Below are 10,507 nucleotides of genomic sequence, written 5' to 3'. Positions count from 1 at the left end.
CGTCCCGCTCTCTGCTGTGGACCTGTCGCCAGCTCATTGATACCTTTTGTAACAACCTGCTGCTTACTGAAATTATTTAAAGCATCTATATCATGCTGTTAATATGTATTCTATAGCAATACAAGCAAAAAAATACTAACAATATCTGTAGTCAGTGGTAATGCTGAGAGAAATTTATCTGGGTTTTCAGGTTCTAGCTCTGCTAAGCTCAGGTGCAAAAGCTCACTGAAATGCCCTCTGTGTGTGGTAAGGATGGTAAGAAAAGAGGTAAGTGTCTACAGGTTTTCAAAAACAGAGGGGCTGCGGTATGTGCAGGTCGATTGGCCCTTGTGCATATGGCTATGGATTGTTTTCAATAGTGTCCTGCAGGTGAAGAACACACAAAAAGGCAGCAGAAGAACATGACCTATTGCTAAAAGCACCAAATGATTATTACTTCTTTTAATTCAAAAGCTCTCTGTAGTTCAGTAAGCTTTTTGCACTTCTCAAACCCTTATTTCTTTGGCAGGCAGAGGACAAGTTACCCGATTGCCCTGCTTCCACAGGTGCTTTCTAACACATCACTACTTCATAGTGGATCGGAAACCAGAAGAGGAAGAAAAGGGAGGATCCATTTCTCATGTTATTTTTCAGAGTATCTCTTCTAATGCCTCTGGGAATGGTGCCACATATCTTGAATATCAGCATCTGAAACAAATCTGATGTCTTTGCTCGCACTGAATAGCACTTTATTCTGCTAGTAGGCCTACAAAAATGCTTGAAAGCTGTTAGTAACAAAAATCCTACCTCCCAAAATAGTACTTTAGGCGGTGATATACTAGAGCCAGAAATCAATGGGATTAATAGTAGTGCAGGTGATAATGATTGTTACCAGAGGCATGAGAATTTATCCCTGAAACGTTCTTTTTGAGCGCCCTGTATTGGTGGTTAACAGCGTTCAAGTGAATATTATTTCAGAAAGAGAAATTTTGCACTGAAGATAATGTCTTCTGTTAGACTGGCTCATACAGTAAAAATCCACGGTCACAGCTGTAGGCACACAAGCCCTTCTTCAGGGCTGATACTTCAACCCTAGACAAAAAGAATCAATTTGTAAAGTATAGTACTTTTATTTCAGTGGCACAATACCCAAGCTGTTCTTAGCAGCGTCAGCGTGCCCGGACTCACAGGCACGCCGGTTCCCTGTGCTACCCGGGCTCGATCGAAATCCGTCCCGTAAGAACGACTGGCGTACGGAAAGGGGAGGGAAAATACAGACACATCAGAAAATGGAACAAAGAGACACTGTCCCTGCCGGGTTTGGTAGAAATATAATAATAGAGCTGTCACTGTCCTGGGTTGCTAATGAATTGTGATGGATTGAGAGATCTTCATTAGTTTTCTGGGAAGGTGAATAGTGGAGACCGGCTCCTGATCTGTTACTTTGGTGTAACCAAGGGGTGTGTCTGTGCTTCAGCGACTGCCTCAGACAGGTATTCACCAGCTTTAATAGAGATACTTTGACAATGAGTTTGCTGCAGCTGTAAAACCCACTCAAGAAGCTGGCTAAAAACTTCGGTGATTAACTTGTGTTAAGTTGTTACCATCAGTTTCAGAGCTGGTTTAAAACTGCTTTGATAACATCTATGAGAGTGGCAGTGTGCAGATGTACGCCTAGTTTAAGTTATTATTAGTTATGCATGAATCCACATAACAATATAAAGGCAGATATTTTTCCTGTTGTCACCTGAGCTGTGAGAGCAGAGCTAAAGGAAAGAGGAGTTAGTTGGTCACATGTTGAATTTTGGCTTCTCCAGCCAGCAGACAGTCAAAGAGCCTCTTAGAAGGTAGCGTCTGCTTCAACAGACTCAATTACCTAGTTAAAAATGACTTGCAAGCTAGCAGGCAAGTTTAGCCTGGTGGTACTGAATAAAAAAAGCTGTCTATGCTATTTTTCAGTATTCGTTCAATATCACAGAGTGCTTATGCTTGGCTCTAATTGCTTTTCTATGCAGCTGAATATCAAGGGGCTGTGTGGCAGATGAAGGTAATCACTGGAAGCCCCATGGCTTGGTGTGCTTCAGCTGGGAACCTGCTAACGAGCCTATAAAAGTCCTCCCAGTGCTTGATGGGTGGGTGGTATAGTTGTAGGGTGTTTTTTTAATTTTTTTCTTTCCTTCTTTCCTTCCCCACCCCCTTTCCTTTTCTTCTTCCTTCCTCTCAGGGCTGTATGGCTCAGCTGGGTTTAAAAGTGATTTGGCATGATATTTATGTCTTTATCCAGGCTGCAGTATACCTCTGAGGACATGCTTTTTAGTTGCTCTTTATTCTTGTCTCCAGGATTTTTTTCCTCAAAGAGGTGCTGTAGTGATTTTTCTGGCAGGACGTTGCTATTGTAGCAGCAGAGGGCTGTGGGTCCTCACCAAGAAATAAACGTCAGCCCTTTGCCATGAGGCAGCGTGTCTGCATCTGCAATACTTCTGATGTGTGGTATCACGACTTAGTGAAGAGATTTTGACAGGTGACAGCACTTCAGAGGGTAAGTTAAAAGCAATATGCACTTGCTTCACTAAACTGGAAACACACTTTTACTTACAGTACCTGCTAACAAAGCATTGCAATGACTAATCTTCATTTAGAGGCTTCAGTCTTACACTGCATATAGCTTGTCACTTGAAATAAGTCCAAAGAGACTGACTGTACGCTTAGTAAAGCCCTGCGTGATGCCAGCCTGGTGCTCAGAGATACACAGAGGAGTCCTCACTCCGACTGTCAGATGGACTTGAAAAGTGGGCTTTTGATTGCGCTACGCAGTACATGTGCGGGATGTATTTTACTGAGTCACAGTGTGCTGAATTGCTTTTCATTAAAGGCTGCTGGGCTGGGTTTAGGACTGGTCCTTGCTGAGCACAGTTTTGGTCTCTGGCAGCTCTTGGGCTGGTGAGCCAGGGTGAAGTTTGGGACTTTGGCTGACAGGTACCAGTGAGCTACATCTATTGATTATTCCCAATGTTACTATCTTCTCTTCCACATTAAGCTTTTGAAATTCCCTCTAATAAATATTTCTTGCTGGAGCCCCTCCCAGAGTATATGCTGCGTGTAAGGAAAAGTCTGTAAGCTGCCTGTCGGAAAAGGACCTGAGGGTGCTGGTCGACAGCCGGCTGAACGTGAGCCGGCAGTGTGCCCAGGCGGCCAAGAAGGCCAATGGCATCCTGGCCTGTATCAGAAATAGTGTGGCCAGCAGGAGCAGGGAAGTGATTGTGCCCCCGTACTCGGCACTGGTGAGGCCGCACCTCGAATACTGTGTTCAGTTTTGGGCCCCTCACTACAAGAAGGATGTTGAGATGTTGGAACGTGTCCAGAGAAGGGCAACGAGGCTGGTGAGGGGTCTGGAGAACAAGTCTGATGAGGAGCGGCTGAGGGAGCTGGGGTTGTTTAGCCTGGAGAAAAGGAGGCTGAGGGGAGACCTCATCGCTCTCTACAACTCCCTGAAAGGAGGCTGTAGCGAGGTGGGGGTCGGTCTCTTCTCCCAGGTAACAAGCGATAGGACGAGAGGAAATGGCCTCAAGTTGTGCCAGGGGAGGTTTAGATTGGATGTGAGGAAAAATTTCTTTACTGAAAGAGTGGTTAAACCTTGGAAGAGGCTGCCCAGGGAAGTGGTTGAGTCACCATCCCTGGAGGTATTTAAAAGATGGGTAGATGAGGCGCTTAGGGACATGGTTTAGTGGGCATGGGGGTGTTGGGTTGACAGTTGGACTCGATGATCTTAGAGGTCTTGTCCAACCTTAATGATTCTATGATTCTATGATCTTCCAGTAAAGCTGAGGTGCCTTGGAAGCCAGTTCAGTCAGGCTCTCACCCACGTGGATAGGAGCAGGCCTTATTTCTAATTTTAATGGAAATAAGCAATCTCTTTCTTCTGTTCACGCTGCTTTTTTTAACTTTTTGGCTCTCTGGTCTTCTCCAGCCCCTTTGCCTACGTGGGACGAGTAGTTAAGAATACTTTGCATGATGTTGTATTGAACTTCCTACCTTGTTGCTTCCAGAAGAGCTTCCGCCACCCTCCGAAACACTGTGGCTATCAAGCAGTGTCATTCTCTTCTTGTTGTCATACCCAGAGTACCTTTGTGTTGCGAGCTCCTTGAAGTGGAGGAATTTCTTGTCATTATTTACCTGTCTGCCGTGAGCTGAAGTGTACACTGGCATGCTGTATCAATAATACTCCTAGCCTGAGTCACAAAATGAGACATGCCGTACTTGACACAGGAACACATGCTTTTCCATTAGCATTCATTATTTGTGGTCACAGTCAGGCAGATAAAGATTGACATTGATAACTGCCTGAGGAGAGGAGCTGTACACCAGCCTGCGCTTTGCTTGCTGCTTTGATAATGCCGCGATGAGAAGGGAACAGCCACGCAAGCGAGTGGTGGCTCCCTCCTTGCGTTGGCTGGCAGGTGTTTGGCTGTCATCTTCCATTTTTCCCTTTGGAAAGGCAACACTGGAAAGGAATTCCCATTAACAATTCATATTTATTTAATTAAATCACACTTAGCTGGTAGCTAGTCACCAGATCACCGAGACTACCTCTCCAAACAAATGAAACCAGATTTACCGGTGCATTTTCTTTTTTGCTACCTCTTCCTTATTTGCTATGTATTTACTTTTTTCTTTTTTTTTTCTTCTTTTCCAATTTTCCCCATTTTTTAGCAGTGTCTAAGCACCCTGCACGTGGACCAGTGTTCCACTATGCTGTAAAGACAAGCAATAGGGCAGCTCAGACGGACTTACAAGATAAAATGATATCTGTTACGTCTTTCCTAACGTGGACCTAGAGCATTCTGGGGCTGAGGCTTCTTTCTTGTGTTCATTTATAGGGTGCTGGCTGCAGTGGGGCTCTCAAGCTCATGTTTTACAGGAGCTACTGGGTATACATCACAGCACTGTTTTGTTTCATAGGTCTTTTGGTACATGAGTTGCTGATAAAGACTTTTTTGATTGTTTGAAAGAGCTCTTAGTGCTGCGGTATCTATTTATGTGACCTTTCTGCTTGCAGGCAAAATATCTACTATCTGTTTTTCAAAAAACAACAATTACACAGCTAGGATTTTAAAAGAAATTGAATTTTCCAGCTGCAAAATCCTCCTTTAAGGATAGTCAGGAAACGGATATCTAATCAGACTGCTTTGGAAATGCCAGCATTATGTGGCTTATAGCCACCAAATGGGTTCTGTAGAAACCGTACGTATAGAATAGGCAGACTGTGACTTTTGAGCCCAGGAATTCAGTGAGCACATTTGTAATGGGATTGTTTCTGGGAGGTCGCTGTCATCTTTGAGAGGTGACCATTGATGTAAGTAATTAGAAATTTTGTGTTGCTTGGGGATGCTAAATGAAAATGCGTTATTAAACAGGTTTTACTGGAAATTATTTATGAAGAATTACCTCCAGAATAATTAGAAACATTAAAATAAAAAGAATAGATATGTCATTAAAAAAAAAAAAAAGGAGAGATGGGATCAAAAGGGATCTGGAATTAGCATTCCTCATTATTTTAATGCCAGAACATGCTTCTGTACTATTAATAGAAGTTAAAGCTGCTGCAGATTTTTCTGACTGCATTTCTACAGCTTGAAGAATCATAATCATCCTAGGGCTGAACATCCCTTTTTTAACAATAGCACCTGTTTTACCTTCCTTAGTTTGTCTCTCAGAACAAAAAAGGTCCTGTAAGGTCATCTTCAGCTCTATCCAGAACCAGGATATTTTTCTTTAGTTTACTCATCATAAACCAGGCAGAGAAGCTCTGAAATCTTTTGAAAATTGAATAGTCAGGTATTTTTTTTCCTCTTATAAGCATTTTACAGTGCAGCATTTTATTTCTTACCTCTTTTAATGGTATTTCCTTCCAAATACATTTTTCTCTCAATGTAACATGTCATTAAACTACAGGGCATTTCAGCCTGGACTTTCCCCGAGCATTATGGGCTGTTCACAGCCAGCCCTGTGAAGTCGGCTATTATTCCTCATAGCAGGGTTTAAAAATAATTGCCCAGCTCCATTTAGAAAAAAGCGGTTAGATAATGATTTAGTCTATAAGGTATATTTATCTGTTACAGAGCTTGGCAATGATAAAGACCTATTTGCATATCAGGCCAAAATTATGAGACTGATGATTTCCGTGTGCAGGAGGGGCTGGTGGCGTGCCCAGGGGTGCCACCCTGGGGGTGCTTGAGTGGGAGCACCCGTGGGTGCACCACCCCACCCCTGCTCCGGGCAGCTGGCACAGGCCAACACCGGTCTGGGATGTGTCGAGCTCCGGGGGCTCGGACCGGTGCCCGTGCCAAAACGTCTGCTTGAGCGGCAGGGTTGGAGCGTGGGCGCAGTCGTGCACCGACATGTCTGAGATGTAATTTCTTGTAGAGCGGTTTTGGGAAGGGGCCTTCCCAGAGACGCCCTCCTAAAAACCTTGTAAAAGGATGATGAAAAGGTTAGGGAAACCAACCCTCATTTGCATGAATGCTGTTGGGGTTTCTTTGGTTTGCAGTTTAACAGCTCTATTTTATTTGAAATAAATGACTGCAGTTTGGATCTGATATAAAGTCCATTGAAGATGATGGAAAGGCTGCTGTTGCTTATAGTGAGCTTTCATAATGGTTATTTTAGAAGACTTTTTTCCCTCTGTTAATTAATTCTCTTGGTTTTCCTTTTAATTGCTGAGACAGAAATTCGATAGGCTGAGTGGCACTAAATCATTCAGAAGACATTTGAAAACTGTGTTTTCACAGGGAGATGGGGGATATTATCCTTTCCTAGTGCACTGAATTAATCCTAGAAAAATAACAAAGAATAATGTAATAGGAGGATATAACCAGGCAGCCACAGTTGAGAACAGGTTATTTTACTTACTTGCCCTGTGATTCTGTGGTAGAAATATGGGGTCAGGTAATAAAACCAGAACACACTCCCACTTAAATGAATGGAGCCATTCATTTCAAGGACAGCTTCAGGGTTTTTTAGTCTAGCAATGTAACTAACTGAATTCCCTGCAGGCAGATGAGCCAGTGACGGAAAAATGTTCAGAATAAGGATTCCAGGTTATATGCTTTAGAGTGTTAGTTTGTTGGTTTTTTTTCCCCTTTCTCTTTAAATGTTGAGGTTAATTACTCTGGTGGGGCTGGGGAGGTGATGGAGTGTGGGGAGCTGGGTTTGGTAGAGCGGATCTTTGTGAACGCTTCCTCCAGGCTGCAGAAGCAATTGAACCACTAGAGCTCTGCAATTCAGAAATTCAACTAGGTTTAGTAAAACATGAGCTGCCTTTTTCTAGGTGTTTGGAACAACCCAACGAGAAACCCACTGCTCTGAGTGAGACCAAAGTTCTCGGGGATCTAAACAATGAAACAATATTATTATGTTTTAATATAATAATATCTTAAGATAACAATAACGAGCTCATTTCTCTGCTTGAGGCAGGTCATAAAGATAAGCACTTCTGGAGCACTTCACTCCTTCCAAGTGCTGCTCTGTTAACAATAGCATCTGTGATGCTGAAAGCAGATACGGAGGGCTCTTAACTTCTGTTTATTTCTGCAGAAGGCTGATCTTGACTGTGGGAAGACTCCTACAAAACACTAGAGGAGGCTTCATACGAGCCTTTTCCACACTCAGGTTAATGGTCTCTTTCTCAACAGGCTTTCAAAGGAGTGGAGAAGGAACATATCCTATGGTCAAAATAGAGCGTTGCAGGAAAACAAGGGGATTTCAGGTGAGCACATCTTATGGGTGTGCCTCTCCTGCTAGAAAGTCAGTAGCAATGCAGAAACATGGCATTATCCTTTGCAAGCCCAAAATGCAAGCAGTGCATCATCATCCGTGCCCTGTAGGACTTTACTTAAATTTTCAATTGTTTGTGATCGTGGGGAGTGGTGGACAAGTGGATACTGCTCTGCATTTTTGTCTCTGAGTCACTTGGTCTGCCCCCTTCAACAGTGGAGGGCAGAGGGAGTCAGCAGGATATTTTTGGATCATCCAGAATGTGAACCAGGGAGAAGACATCACTGTTCTTTTCCTGGAGTAAAGTAAAAGATCATCTTGTGCAGGAGTAGCAGAGAACAGGATCTAGCAGACGGGCTCTCTCCTGCTGTTAGATATCACTGCTGCTTCACAAGACAAGGAAGACACTTGGACACTCATCAGTTGTTGTTCCCCCTCCATCATAAACTCTGAGTACTCCCAGCTCTGGTTATCTTAAGTGCTCACTTTGTCCTCAGTGAAGAGGTAGAAAGGGATCCTTCACAAATCAAGGGGATTGCATAGGACATCAGCTCTACCTAATTTGTCACAGATCTGTTTCAAGGAATTAGCAAAGGCTTTCCTCTCCGCTGGCACTGCTGTCATCTGCTATTCCTTCTTCCTTCCCTCTGGAGAGCTGTCTCTCCATGCTCGTGGGCTGCAGGATCTAAGGTGGACTTGTGGCATCTTTAGCATTTCCCAGGAAACACAACTCGGACTTCAGCAACTGCTTGGCTTTTTATATGAAGTTGAAAAGACTGGGCTTTTTTCCCTCCCCTTTTGGACATATTTCATTGTGCATATGATCCCTCTTTACTGATGTCTCAAGATAGCGGGTGTCTGGGGAAATATGAGTACAAAAATGAATGAGAACACGGGCAAAGAGGTGGTTTCATTTCCGATGGTATCGCTGAGTGAGCTTAAACTTGCTCATTTTGTACCTACAGCCACCGTAGCAGAGCAGTGATCCTAGCCCAAAACTATGTGATAGAGGTGACACTCTTGGGAGAGTGACGGCAAGGGCAGGGAGCTCAGCCTCCAGCCCCAGGCAGGGTCACTTATGCCTAGGTCATTCCTGATAAATGTTCAATGTGTTTTTGAGGTCTTTCAACGTTGGTGTCTCTCCAGCTTTCCCAGCAGTCTGTCCCTGGGTTTCCCTAGTCTTACTTCCATAAAACTTTTTTCTGTAATATCTAATGTTTTCCCTGCGGTATGAACCCGTTACTCTGTTTTATCTGCTGCACATGTGGTGAAAAGATGCTCCCCTTCCTCTTGGAAATGTAAAAATTGTCTCTATTTGTTCATATCTCAGTTTCTTCTCATTAACCTCCCTGTTCCTGGTTTTCATGCTGTCCGTTCATCTCCTCAGCCTTTTTTTATGTCCCTCCCTTCGTTTTCCTTTGTCTCTCGAAAAAGAAAATCCTCTTTTCACCAAAGCGAAAAACCAATTGGAGGGAAAAAAAAACCCTGAATGCAAAATGAGTTTTGCAAATCCTCACACAGCATCTCAGCCCTTTGTCTGTCTCCTCTGTTTAGACAGCAAGCTCTTCAGAGGAGGGGCTCTTTTCCTGTGTTTGTACAAGTGCTTAGCAGACTGAGGCCCTGATATAGCTGGGCTCCTTAGGGGCTATGGTAATGCACAACAATAATGAACCGTATGTCGGTTTAGCCAGGAAAATACTAAAGCAGCAGGCCGGTAGGCAGATTTTCCCTTAATGGACCAGGTATTGCTTAGACAATGCAGACCATTTCCCCTTCTGTCCCACTAATAATACACTTCACTTCTAGAGGAAGTAGTCCTAGGGATGATGACGTATTTTAAACTTTGTGGGCCTTATTGTTAGTCTAATTATATTGCAGACATTTAGAAGTATGTTTCTGGAGTGTTCTGCAAAGCAGGCGTTCAGGAGTTATCTGCGCTCTAATTCTCACAGGGCAGCAGTTGTGAAGTGGTGTTAGTGTGGGGCCAGCCCTGACCTCCTACAGGTCAGCGTAGACCTCCTACACGGCCCTCCTACACGGCCCAAGTGGCAAAGCGTATTGGCTTGGGCTCAGCATCCTGCCAAACTACTTGCTTTATAGTTTTTTCTGGATTACTTTTGGTTTGGCACGCTGGCAGAACAAGTTTGTGTCAGCCTGCAAAGCACTGCACAGGCGTACCCCTAACAGCTAGACGCAGTTCTCGGCCCATTTCATGTAGGGACCAGGCTTGAAGTTACCAGCCTGTTTGGTAGGGGGATCTGGTAGGTGTCGGCAAAGTTGGTTAATTTTGCAGCTAGATGGAAACTCCGATTTTTTAAAAACTTTTCTTTTCTTTCTTTCAGGCTCCAGAGAGATGTTATCAACATGTTTTATTTCGCTCTTACCATTTTTGTCTTGTTATCATCAAAATATTTTGAGCAAAGTTTTAGTTGTGTAACAGCGCTTAGAAACGTTGACACTAAGATGAAGCATTCTAACGTTTTTTTGAGAAGAATAACTTGGAATTTTCATTTCATAAACGTTCTCAAAGTGTCCTGAATCAAAGCAATGGGGATAAAAGGCCATATGTAAAAATATTAGAAAGGATACCAAGTTGCCCCAGCTTTCAGCCAGAGGCTTTGTGGGACCCTTGGAGGTCCTCACTAGCTCTGGGTGAGCCTGGCAAGGAGATGATCAATGCAGAAAGGGTTCCCACGGCTGCCCTGTCCTGGTCTGGCTCTGCTAGGAGACGGGTGTAAATCTGCTGGAGCTGTCT

Source organism: Pygoscelis adeliae, unplaced genomic scaffold (assembly GCF_000699105.1).
Source record: "Pygoscelis adeliae isolate BGI_AS28 unplaced genomic scaffold, ASM69910v1 Scaffold318, whole genome shotgun sequence".
NCBI classification, from domain to species: domain Eukaryota; kingdom Metazoa; phylum Chordata; class Aves; order Sphenisciformes; family Spheniscidae; genus Pygoscelis; species Pygoscelis adeliae.
Note: the sequence above shows the minus strand (reverse complement) of the source record.